Consider the following 11,794-nt stretch of genomic DNA (forward strand, 5'->3'; position numbering starts at 1 on the left):
CTAGATTTCTTTCTGGATAGCAAAGATGAAAATGTTTGCTTTAAAGTCCCATGCATTACCAGAAAATACCATGCTCAACATCTTTTGTGTTTTTTTTCTTCTTCAAGAAACCAAGAAAGACAATTTCTTCATTACTGGTCTTAACTGAATTATTGAATAAACAGACGTACTGCAAAGTTATTGCAAGCATGGTCCTTCTACAATGTGTTTGCTTGCTGTTTGAGTCTCAAAGAGTCTGTAGGCAGAAAGTCAATCCAGATAGAAAATGAGCAGGGAGATACGCCTGAGCTACTTGCAAATGAGGGACATTCTGTTCTTTCTTTCATTACCCTCGGCCTGAATGAGGGCAACATTCTGTGATTGGAAAGAATATGGATCTCAAGATGGGGCAAAAATGTCTCCTAATTCCAATCCAATGTTTAGCGGCTCTGAGATCGGGAATAAATTACTATGTGCCTCTGTTCATGTGTAGCATCCTCCTCTGTGAAAGGTGCATCTTACCTATTTTAAGTTGTGAAACTTATAGACAAGGTATAAAGGCCTTGACATAAAGCAGATACTTAGTAAACCTTGATAGCCTTTCTTCTTTCCTCTTCTTATCTATGCTCCAGTACCTCTCCAAGATGAAGATAAGTGATAACCAAGGAGGAAGAATCATTAGCAACACTGGTAGGAGATGCATGTACCTCAGTAGGACACAAGTCAAGGGGTATAAAAACAACCTACTGGCATCTGTTTGGGTTCATTTAATGATTCCTATGCAGGGGAAACTTGGAGCTGGCTCTCTTCATTCATTAATGCCCAATGATGTGTGGAATCCAAAAGAGAGTGAAACAGTTGGAAATTGAACTTTTCAAAAAGAAGATCTGCTCTGATTCCCTCCAGGGACCTTGTCTTGGGGAATAAGTTGCCAGTTTCAGGGCCGCCTGCTGTGTGGGAGAGTGGCTGTCACTGATGTTCAGCTTGTCAGATATATTCATAGCCACCAGTATTTACTCCTAAGGGAGCCGCCGCTGGGAGTATCAAAACCAGAGACGTTAAATAGACCATGCTGGTTTTGTAACTCCATGGCCTGCACAGGCCCAGCGGGAAGCCCTCCCCTCCTGGAAGGCTCAGGCTGTTGCCCACTAATTCTTGCTTCCTTTCCACAACTTGGGCCTTCATAGCCACTGGGCTGGGCTTACCTAATGTTCTCCTAATGACTATTTTGTGACCCGTAGTGGCATACACCCTGCCATTTGCCTTTGCAGCCATCCACGGAGGAGCAGATGAGGAATTTGAATTTAGAGATGAAACTGAGCTTCTGAGAAGTTTAAATAATTCGCACAACCATGCAGAGAAATGTGCCAAATAAGACTCAGTGCTAGACTTCTCGAAAATTGTTTGGGAAAACACTTGCTTCCAAAGGAGAAAGAGCCGAGTCCTGCAGGCTGAGGTCTCGCAGAGCTGACGTGGCTTTTCCCACTACTCTCTACATCCACCTGCCACGCTTCTATTGGCCTCTGAAGAAAGCCTCACCGAGCAAAGCTTTTCTATGCATTTCTCCCCGATTTGATGAGTTTTGTTCTGAGTTAATGTTGAGAGATATTAATAGAACCAAGGAATGGGAACTTTTCAGCTCTAGCTGAAAGTATGAATGCAAGGATCCTGGTGCAGGCTTCCCTATGCAAAATATGAGACCTTTTCCCAAAAACCAAAAGAGCAAAGTAGGCTACAGTCTAGAGGCACGACTCTGTAGTAGACTATTTTGCCTAGCAAGCACAAATCTATGAGTCTGAACCCCAGGATAGACTAAAAGAAAGAGGAAGAGGAGAGGGAAGGAACAAAGGAAGGAAGATGAGGCGAATTACTCAAAATTATAACACTAATAAACCACAGGATTTGAACCCAGACAGTTTGATTCCAGGGTCTTAACTAAGTACTTCATTATTCTACCTCTATTTTTATACTCTCTTTATTCAATTTTAGAAGGAAAAAGAGACTTAAAGCTGTAAAAGCCATTTTTTTTGTTTTAATATTTCATTCCCTTTCTGTTCTTTGAAGAGAAAGACAGAGGGATCTAAGTGAGGGGAAAAATACCTCTGAAGCCCACTAGGACAATGGAGCACCTGCCAAGGAGAGGTTATTGAGGCAACATTGCTGGAAATGATTTTAAAACAGATTACCCAAGCACATTAAGGGAAAAGACAGAGAAAGGGTCTGATGGTATCTGGAGCTCCCATTGTCCAGGGTTCGGATGCACTGACTGATGTCCTTCTAACTCTGGCACGGACTGCTTGCCAGGGGAGGAAAGACAGTGATCAAATCATAGACCTGCTGTGCACTAGGGATATCAAACAAAAGCGTTTGAATACCAAAGAACTCCTTGAAAGGCACATTGTTCTCCTCTGCCACATAGCCAGAGGTCAGCGAACAGCCCAGATGCTGAGCATGGGTGGTTAGCAGCAGCCCCAGCTGTGAGCACGGAGATTCTCTTACAAATCATGTTACCCACGTATGCACCTGGTACAGGAAGCATAACATCTGTGGTCAGCAAGGAAGGTCGTGTTCCTTTATCTGTGATGTTATTGGAAGAATAATGCCTTTATGACCTTGAGATTTTTCTTTCATGTTTTCAGGCAACCCTGTGCAAAAGATACAAGTGGAAGAACTTGTTAACATGCAGATTCCTGGTCCTTATATTTAGATTGAAATTCAAAATGCGCCAGAAATGGCAAAGGAATCTCTTGTTCAAAGGAATATAAAATCTTGTTTTTAAAACATATCTGTTTAAAAAGGACTTCAAATGTCATTTTCTTTTTTAAAAGATTTGTGTGTGTGTGTGTGAGAGAGAGAGAGAGACAGAGAGAGACAGAGAGAGAGAGAGGGAGAGGGAGAGGGAGAGAAAGAGAGGGAGAGGGAGAGAAAGAGAGAGAGACAGAGAGACAGAGAGACAGAGAGACAGAGAGAGAGACAGAGAGAGTTGCCAGTCCTATGGCTTGAACTCAGGCCCTGAGCTTTTTTTGCTCAAGGCTATTGCTCTAGCACTAGAGCACCAGCTCAACTCCTGCCTTTTTTTTAGTAATTAATTGGTTATAAGACTCTCATGGACTTTCCTGCCCAGGCTGACTTCAAACTGCAACCCTCAGGTCTGTCTCCTGAGTAGCTAGGATTACAGCTTTAAACCATCAGCGTTCAGCTCAGAAGTCATTCTCACGAGACCTCCTTGCTAATTCTTATAAGATAAGCATGCTCTGTCTCCACTCAGGTGTCCCAGGGTTTCTCTTCCCTGAGCACCAGTCATCCTGTGACTCTTGTAGGCTGGGAGATCTATATCTAGGATGCTGGGCACTCCCAAAAACCAGGGAGTGGGATTAATGTCACTTGAAGATGTTGCCTTGATTGTCACCCAGGAAGATGGTCAGAAACTCAGAGATGATCAGGGAAACATTTACTGGAGACCTACAGCAGACTGGTGTCCTCAGAGCCGTAGCTTCCAAATAGGAGATGATCTTGAAACCGGTGCAAGGATTTAGAGCATGAATGGTAGCAGAAACCCCAAGTCACAGACCACTGGAAGACATCCCAGCTTCAGGAAGGCATTGGTCTGCTCTGCTGGGTGGACTGCTTCCCTACCATGAGCCTTGGGCAAATGCTCTCCCATCCAAAGAGGATGAAGTTTCCTTCTCTGGACCAGGCTCCAGAAACACCCTGCTCTCATGTTATCTTTCCACTCTGATAGCATCTTCAGATGGCATTGGTAAAAATCCCATTTACCTTTGTCATTTTCCCCCCTTTTATTAGTGTGCTTTGGTGTTACAGTCTAAAATCCATTGCTAAATAAATGATCAGGAAGATTTACTTACCCATGTTGTTTTCCTGTCGGCTTTACAACTTTGTCTCTTGTACCAAGGCCTCCATTCTCTTTAAGTTAACTATGTGTGTCAAGTGCTGTAAGGGAACGGTTTCATTCCCCTGCATGTGAACAGGCTGTGGCTGGTTCGGAGATTACCGTGCGCAGGGGTTTTTATGTGGGCCTTGATGAGCAACACCCAGGGAGAATATGATCAGAGGAGGAAGAAGAGCTTCAAAGCAAACTCAACAGAGGCCTCAGGCAGTTGCAGAGATGCAAAGATGCCCCTTTCCAGGCATCCTTTCAGATGGGGTGGGGGCAGGGATGCTTGCCCTGTGAGGAAAGGAGATCTCAGTCTTTCACTTTAGTCATCTGCCAGGAAACTTACACTGGAGACCCCTTCACCAGTAGCCTTAAGGTCAATGTTGGCAGTTGCCACTAAGAATCTATCATACTTAGTATGAATTTGTTCTGCCTTGTCCTTATTCCCATTCTCACATAACTTCCAGGCTGAGAACCAGGGGTGCAGTAGTGTCATGGTTCTGCAGAGAAAAAAAGAAAAGGTAGCTGTGATGTTTTCCCAAGGGTCCAGTTCCAGCTCTGTCACTCACGAATTCCCATACATCCCCAAGGACACAGGCCAGGACCGCTGCCTTTCTGAAGCCTCTTAGGATATTTTTCAGGCTGAGTAAATCACTCCTCTTGGAACTGCTGCTGAATAAACTTCTGTTGTATAATCATTATGTGCTCATATCTTCCTATTAGTTTATTTTTTAATTTTTTTTACTTTATGGGAACCATATCATATTCATTTCTTATCTCCAGAATTTAGCAACTGAAAGGTTAGAAGACAAGTGAACAGGAAGATCTCATGCTCTTTAAGGAGGTTTTCCCTAGTGTTCCAACCAAATCAACTGAGTAAGACAAACTGCTTCTACCTCTCTTTGCTACAGAATGGCAAGCAAGTGGAGATTCCTGAATCCCCTCTTTAGGTCGTTTTTATTGTATACATTAATATAATGAATGAGAATCACCATATCCTTGCAATTTTGCTATCAAAGCCCTTCTCAGGCTACTTGAGAGCAAAGGAGCTATTAGAAGAAAATGACTAACTTTTTAAAAATACTTTTGGGACAAAGAAATAAAACCAAAATGGTGAAAGAGGTAGCAATGATCAAGATACATTGGACCCATCAACAGACATGGTGAAATGAAACTCCTTTGTACAACTTCTTAAAGATCACAATAAAAAAAATGTTGAAAAGAAAAGAAAAAAACAAAAAATGATAATAATAATAAAAGCAAAAGAAATTAACAAAACTGAAAGCAAAGCGGTTGGGAGATAGGTGTGGTGGTGCCCATGTGTGTCCCCAGTTCTGTGGGAAGGGGAAATAGGAGGATAGAGCTTCTAAGTAAAAAGTTCTCAAGGCCTTAGCTTAAAATCAAGTATGGTGTGGTGGTCTATGTCTGTAATATCAATTTATTCAGGTAGAGGTAGAAGGTATCAGATTTTTTAAAAAAAGCACAAGGCTCTATGTGAAGAATATACCTAAGCAAAAATAACAAGAAATGTAGGCTACAGGTAGAATGTCTGCCTAACAAGTGTAAGGCCTTGAGTTCAAATCTCAGTGTTGCTGAAGATAAACCAAAGTGCTTCAAACTCCCGTGTGGTAATAATTTTCTTTTTTCTTTTCCTCTCCCAAACTTGGGACAGCCATTTCATCTTCTTGCTGTGGAAAGACTGTGTGTCAGACTAAGGATTTAAGGTGGTGAATGAGCAAGTTGATAGCAGTGGATTTCACAGTCACTTTTTTTTTTCTTTTTCTTTTTCTTTGGTTGGTCATGGGGCTTGAACTCAAGGGCTGGGTGTGGTCCCTGAGCTATTTTTGCTCAAGCTAGCCTTCTACCACTTGGAGCCACAACACCACTTTCAGTATTTTGGCAGTTATTTGGAGATAAGAGCTCAACTTGGAATTTCCTGCCTGGGCTGGCTTTAAACCGATATCCTCACATCTCTGAGTCCCAAGTAGCTAGGATTACTTACAGGCATGGAGCCACCAGAGCCTGGCTCCACAGTCATCTTAGAAAATGAAAGGTATTCCCTCCTCCAATTATTCACATTCCTCAGTGAGTCCCTTGACCCATGCAAGTGGATCTCTGCTGCATGTTTGCAACCCTAGCCGGGAATGCAGGTCCCCAGATGACCAGCCTTGTCTCCATCCATGTGTGGGCTTCCTCTCCCTCCAATTACTTGCAAGAGCAAACTTGAAGTGGAAGAATCAGTGACCATCCACAATAACAGGTCACAGAGGGCCCCAGAGGAAGAGGAGACCACAGACAATTTCACAAGTTCCTTATCTACCCCTAGAAGTGCCTGTGGGCTGCCTCTTGTATGACAGCCTGGCATCATTACAGGCTCTTGAGGGTTTATTTCAGATTTCTTTTCTTCTTGTCCTGAGGGAGAGTGTATCAAAATTTCCTACTGATAGCTTTGTGTAGGTGAGTGATGCCGTTACTTGTTCAAGCAGAAACAAAAAGTGCTTGCAAACATAATAAGAATAATGGCTTCTCCTCAGTGTCTCCAAAGCCAGAAGTTTTGTGTTATGTAAAATCCACAGACCTTGCAACCTTAAGGGAGTGGTAAGGGGAAGGACACAGCCATCCCATCCCAAGCTGCTTTGCTTCACTACAAGAAAACTTCAAAACCTCCACAAGCTCTATGAATACTTTATAGGTAAATCCGTAAGAAACCCTATTATTTCGAAGTATCATTGACAATTGTGAAGAATTAAGAGCTTTTCTGTCCAATGACTGCTTGATGTAATGAAAGACCATTTACGGGGCAGCCACCATCTTCCTAAATCGTTTTGTAACCTTGTTACTTTGGTCAGTTCTTTCATATCTTGTTTTTCCATTAAAGTATTTTAGTTTTATTAAAGTTTTTAGTTTTTATTTTTTTGTGCTGGTCCTGCCACTTGAACTCAGGGTATGGGTGCTGTGCCTGAAATCAGGCTAGTGCTCTACCACTCGAGCCATAGCTCCACGTTCACCTTTTTGGTGATTAATAAGAATCTCATGGAAGCTGGGCACTGGTGGCTCACACCTATAATCCTAGCTACTCAGGAGGCTGAGATCTGAGGATCACGGTTCAAAGCCAGCCTGGGCAAGAAAGTCCATAAGACTCTTATCTCCAATAAACCACTAGAAAACCAGCTGTGGCTCAAGCGGTAGAGTGCTTGCTGGACTTTCTTGCTCAGGCTGGCTTTGAATCACAGTTCTCAGATCACTTCCTCTTGAGTAGCTAGGATTATAGACATGAGCCCTTGGTGTCTGGCTGTGTCATAATGTTTTGAAATAGAATGTTATTTCAATTGAGCCCCATTCTGTTATGAACCAAGAGTTGTTTTTTGAATTAATTCTTGCTTTGGCTAGGTGTTTGGCTTTCAGGTGATTGGTCACTTAAACTCTTGACCCATGTCAAACTACCAATCTCAAAAGACTGTGAACCTAAATTTTGCAGACAATTTGAATGGAAGGAGTGGCAGTGAGACATTAGATATAAAATATGGGCAGACTGCTTTCCCAGCATGCTTGCTAATTCAACTCCTATTATATACTCCTCTGCAGAAGTAAAATTTGGCTTGGGGAGTAACTTCTGAGTCTTGGGTTTCACCCCATAATAACACTCTAGACCTACAATTTATTTCCAATATTACGAGGACCAAAGAAGCAGAAGTTCTCAAAGATGAATAAAGTAACCTGCATCGTTGCACTAAGGGTAACTTCAAGGGGGAGGAAAAGCAAGAAAGAAAACAAGAGAATGAGTTTTCAATTGGCTAAGCCCACACACAAAAAATAGTATCACCTCACCTTTCCTTGCAAAAGTGTTGTCCTCTTAGATTTAGAGTGGAGTAAACAGAGGCTTTTGGATTTAAAGCAGGCATAGAAGGAAGATTTTTGATCCTCTCACCCTTCTAATGCCTCCAGATGGAGAGCTGAGAAGGCCAGAGAGGGAGAAGGGAAGAGGAAGAAGATGATAAACTACAGGAAGATAGTAAAGCACCCTCAGACATTAAGTTCCAGGAAAGTAGTGTAGAAGTGCCAGGGACATCACTAAACGGAAGCCTCTGTCATTCCCTCCTATCCCTAACTTACACACCCAAAATGCAATGTCCTTACACAAAAGCAAGCTGTTGGATTTTCATTAAGTCAGTGAGCTGACTAGGCAGTTCTGCTGCCAGTGGTGTTGACAGAAGTATTGGGGTATCTGGGCCTCTCCAAATGACCTCACTTAGCAGGGATCCTGGCTGCTAGCTGCCTTCCCACTTCAGACTTCCAGCCATGGCATTCGCTTTTGCTGTGAGCATTTCCACATGGTTACCAGTGCTTCTTCACAGGGGGTAGTTACCTTCCACGAAAAAACATTTTCTCATAACAAGTCCCAACAGACCAGCCTGGTTTAAACTTTTGCTTGCTTTACACTACAGATAGTCCAATTAGCGTAAGCCCATGAGACGGGCCAACCCAGAGTCAGTGTGAGAGAGGGCAGAAAGGTGATGGATGCTGAGCGCACTCACCATGGAGCAGGGGCCTTTTAGACTCACAGACCCCTCACACGAGTGTCTTCAGAGTGCCGATGCCCAATATCTACTTTTTAAACAAACATGCTAGAGTACCACCATGGTTTGATTGCCTTACTTCCTTTACTCTGCCTCCAACTTTCTCCTTCAATAAAACATGGCCCCTGATTTAAATATATATATATATATATATATATATATATATATATATCCTGATTAATTCATTAATCAGCTTGGCAATAGGTTTATCGATTGTGAGAGAAAGAGATTCATTGATCTGGAGAGAAAACAACAATATCAACAACCCACAAAAATCACACTTTAAAAACAAAGCTCTTTGTATTTACCAACCACCATTGGATGAATATTTTTCATTGCTCCTCTCTCTTGATTTTCTTACAAACATTAATATTGTTGATTGTTCTCTCTTGAAATACCTGGGCTTTTCTCTTCTGTAATAACACACACACACACACACACACACACACACACACACACACACACACACACACACACACACACACACACACACACCTTTGACTTTTTTTTTATCCCTCCTTCGTGGTCATTCATTTTCTTTTTGTTAATCTCTAAATGTGGATATTTTCCAAGACTTTGTCTGAGTGCTTTTCTCATCACTCTGTACTCTTTTGCTAAGCAGCTGATACCCCCAAATGTGTTCAAGTAGTACCTAGATGCAAATCATTCCTGAATTTATGTGACTAGCCTACACCTCTACTCTGAGCTGCAGATTTATATATCTAGCTATTTTGCTCTATGCCTCTCCCAGGATGTCTCAAAGGAATTCAAATTTAAAAGTGTCAAACTGAACTAAATCCTCCTTCTACCTAGTCCCAAACACTCCTTCCAGTGTTTATCATTTTAGCAACTCACACCCTCACCCAGACAGTTCTGCCAGAAAAGGCTGAAAGGAATCATTCTGTCACTCCTATTACCACCCCCTCCTCCACAAACAACTAATCCGATCTATCCACACTCGTTGTCTTACTCCTTCGGTATCTCCTGCGGAACCCTAACCTAGGCTACCTTCATTTCTCATCCAGAAAGCAAATACAAAAGCTTTCTGAGTGGTCTCTCCATATCATCTCATTCATCTTCCAGCCATTTTCATGACTTACAATCTTTTCTCCAGACTTCAATCAGAATAATTGTTTATTTTTATAATTTTTATTGTAAAAAAAATACTGTTCAGAGAGAGGGGTTACAGTTACATAAGCAAGGTAATGAGTATATTTCCTATCAAGCATTGTTACATCATCTTCCTTTGTTTTTCCCTTCCCTTCCCTTCCCTCCCACCTCCACAGCTACATGCTCCCACCACCCCACCCCTGCCTAAATTGTAAAGTTAGTTTTTCAACATAGTGTCTTGTACATCTCATTATAACAATAATTGTTTAGAAATACACCTAATTCTGTTATCATTTCATTCAAAAGATTCGATTTTTTTTATTGATTTTTAGAATAAAGACCTAAATTCTTACTATGATTCACAAGATCTTTCATGACCTGCTTTTTGCTTCCTCTTTGTCAATTGCCCTTTGGTTTACTGTCCTTGTCTTCCCTTCAGTCCTTTAGTAGATAATCAGTACTCATTCAAAACGATTGATGTTCTTTTGAGAATATCTTTCTTCGCTTATTTTCTTGCCAGTTCTATAGATCTAAGTTCACAGGTCTCTTCGTTAGGAAAGTGAGGCCTCTCTGTGTCATTTGGCTGCTTCAGCACTCTTGTTATCACAATCATAGTCTTGCAAGCTTCCAATTCTTATCTACCGATTCGGATAATCCATTTCTCCAGGTACTTAATATCTGTTTCCCACTAGACTTGAGAGTTGTGAGGACTAAGATGCAAACTCGTAAAAAACACAAACAAAAAAAACACAAAACAAATAAGCAAACAAACAGAAAGCACTGAATTGACTAGTTCCTTGGACCCTCAAGTTAACTGGAAGCTGGATAAAAGCGTGGCATTCTCCATTTTATATTGGTCTCTTTTACTTCTGAATATGTCTCCTGAAATCACCTTGGGCTCCAGAAAGGTGAGTGCTGATCAATAACATCTTTATAACAAAGGGCTGAAAATACCTCTAAGGATTAGTAGCTCTTCAAAAGACAAATCACCCCCCCCCCCACACCAAATGAAGACAATTACCTATAATGGAGGCTTTTCCTTGAGCCAGGAACAATCATTTTATGGGAATAAGTTGCTTCCCTCAAATGATGAGGCAGCAATAACTTCTCCAAAACCCCAGCTGAACCAGAATTGAGATAATTATCAATGAAACAACGCATTTCCTGGGACTGTTTCATCATGTACCTATGCATCTCTCCTTCTGTTCCAATTCTTCCTCGGTGTAAACCTTGAGCTCAAGCCGGGGCCTTGAATATGGTCTGAAGGATTTACTTTATCTCTTCCAGTAGTGTGCCCATACTGGGCAATACATCTCCTTTCTCAACCCTTCACCACTACTCATCTCTTTATTTGGCATTTGGTGGGAGAGGGATGACTCAGAACCCCTAGAATTCCTGTTACAGAGACAAATGTCTTTAGACTCTTGATTGCTGTTTTCTACCAGAAAGAAATGATTGAGAAGTAGAAAGCTTTATTTTGGCTCATCATGTTGTAAGTTTGAGTTCATGGGTCACTGGGCTTCATGGTCCATGTGTGCTAGGACAAAGTATCACAGCACACAGAACATGTTTGAGCAAAGTGGCTTACCTCATGTTGGAAAAGTGGCAGAGATTGACTTGAGGAACTAGGAATAAGATGTACCAGTCAAGGACAGCTCCCCCGGCCCCTAGTGACCTTCTTTCTCCAACCTCCTACTTTGCACCACCTCCCTAATAATGCCATCAATTATGAACCCATCATTGGATCCTCTGATGAGGTCAGACCCCTCATGGTGCAATCACTTCCCCAAGGCTGGTCAACTGGCAACCAATCCTCAAATTCATTAGCCTAAGGGGACACACTGTATCTAAGTGGAGGAGTACCCAAAAATATTTTTAGAGAGAGTTCATGGAGGAAGGATGAAAAATACTTCTTACTATTGTGAAACCTACCACATCTGAGGTTGCCTGTCTGCTTCTTGGGGCCCACACAAGTCTTTTTCCTTTTTCATGCTACTCTCATCCTCCACAGAGGCAATGTTGAAAAGCGTTGCTTCATTTTGTACCATGATCTGGTTAGGCAGTTGAACGTGAGTTCCTGGAGGTGCTCTCTCCAGGCTGAACCACTGTCTGGGCTAGCTTTAGTCTCATTCTAAGTTAGACTTCTAAGTTTTCATGTCTAAAATCACCTGGATGTGGTGGCCATCATTGAAAAATTTGATAATACACCTTTTATTTCCTCCAAGAACTTTAG

General features: G+C 41.9%; 1 long non-coding RNA gene across 1 annotated transcript; it reads right to left on the reverse strand.

Moving 5' to 3' along the window:
* Window positions 1–2,541: 2,541 nt before the first annotated feature.
* LOC138803810 (uncharacterized) lies at window positions 2,542–11,229 on the reverse strand. Its single transcript, XR_011365053.1, has 3 exons — window positions 11,150–11,229; window positions 3,846–4,374; window positions 2,542–2,624 (listed from the first exon to the last, which is right to left on the reverse strand). It is a non-coding gene; the product is annotated as an uncharacterized lncRNA (long non-coding RNA).
* Between the last annotated feature and the right edge of the window lie 565 nt (window positions 11,230–11,794).

This window comes from Dipodomys merriami, unplaced genomic scaffold (genome assembly GCF_024711535.1).
Source record: "Dipodomys merriami isolate MVZ:Mamm:240054 unplaced genomic scaffold, mDipMer1.0.p SCAF_35, whole genome shotgun sequence".
NCBI lineage: Eukaryota > Metazoa > Chordata > Mammalia > Rodentia > Heteromyidae > Dipodomys > Dipodomys merriami.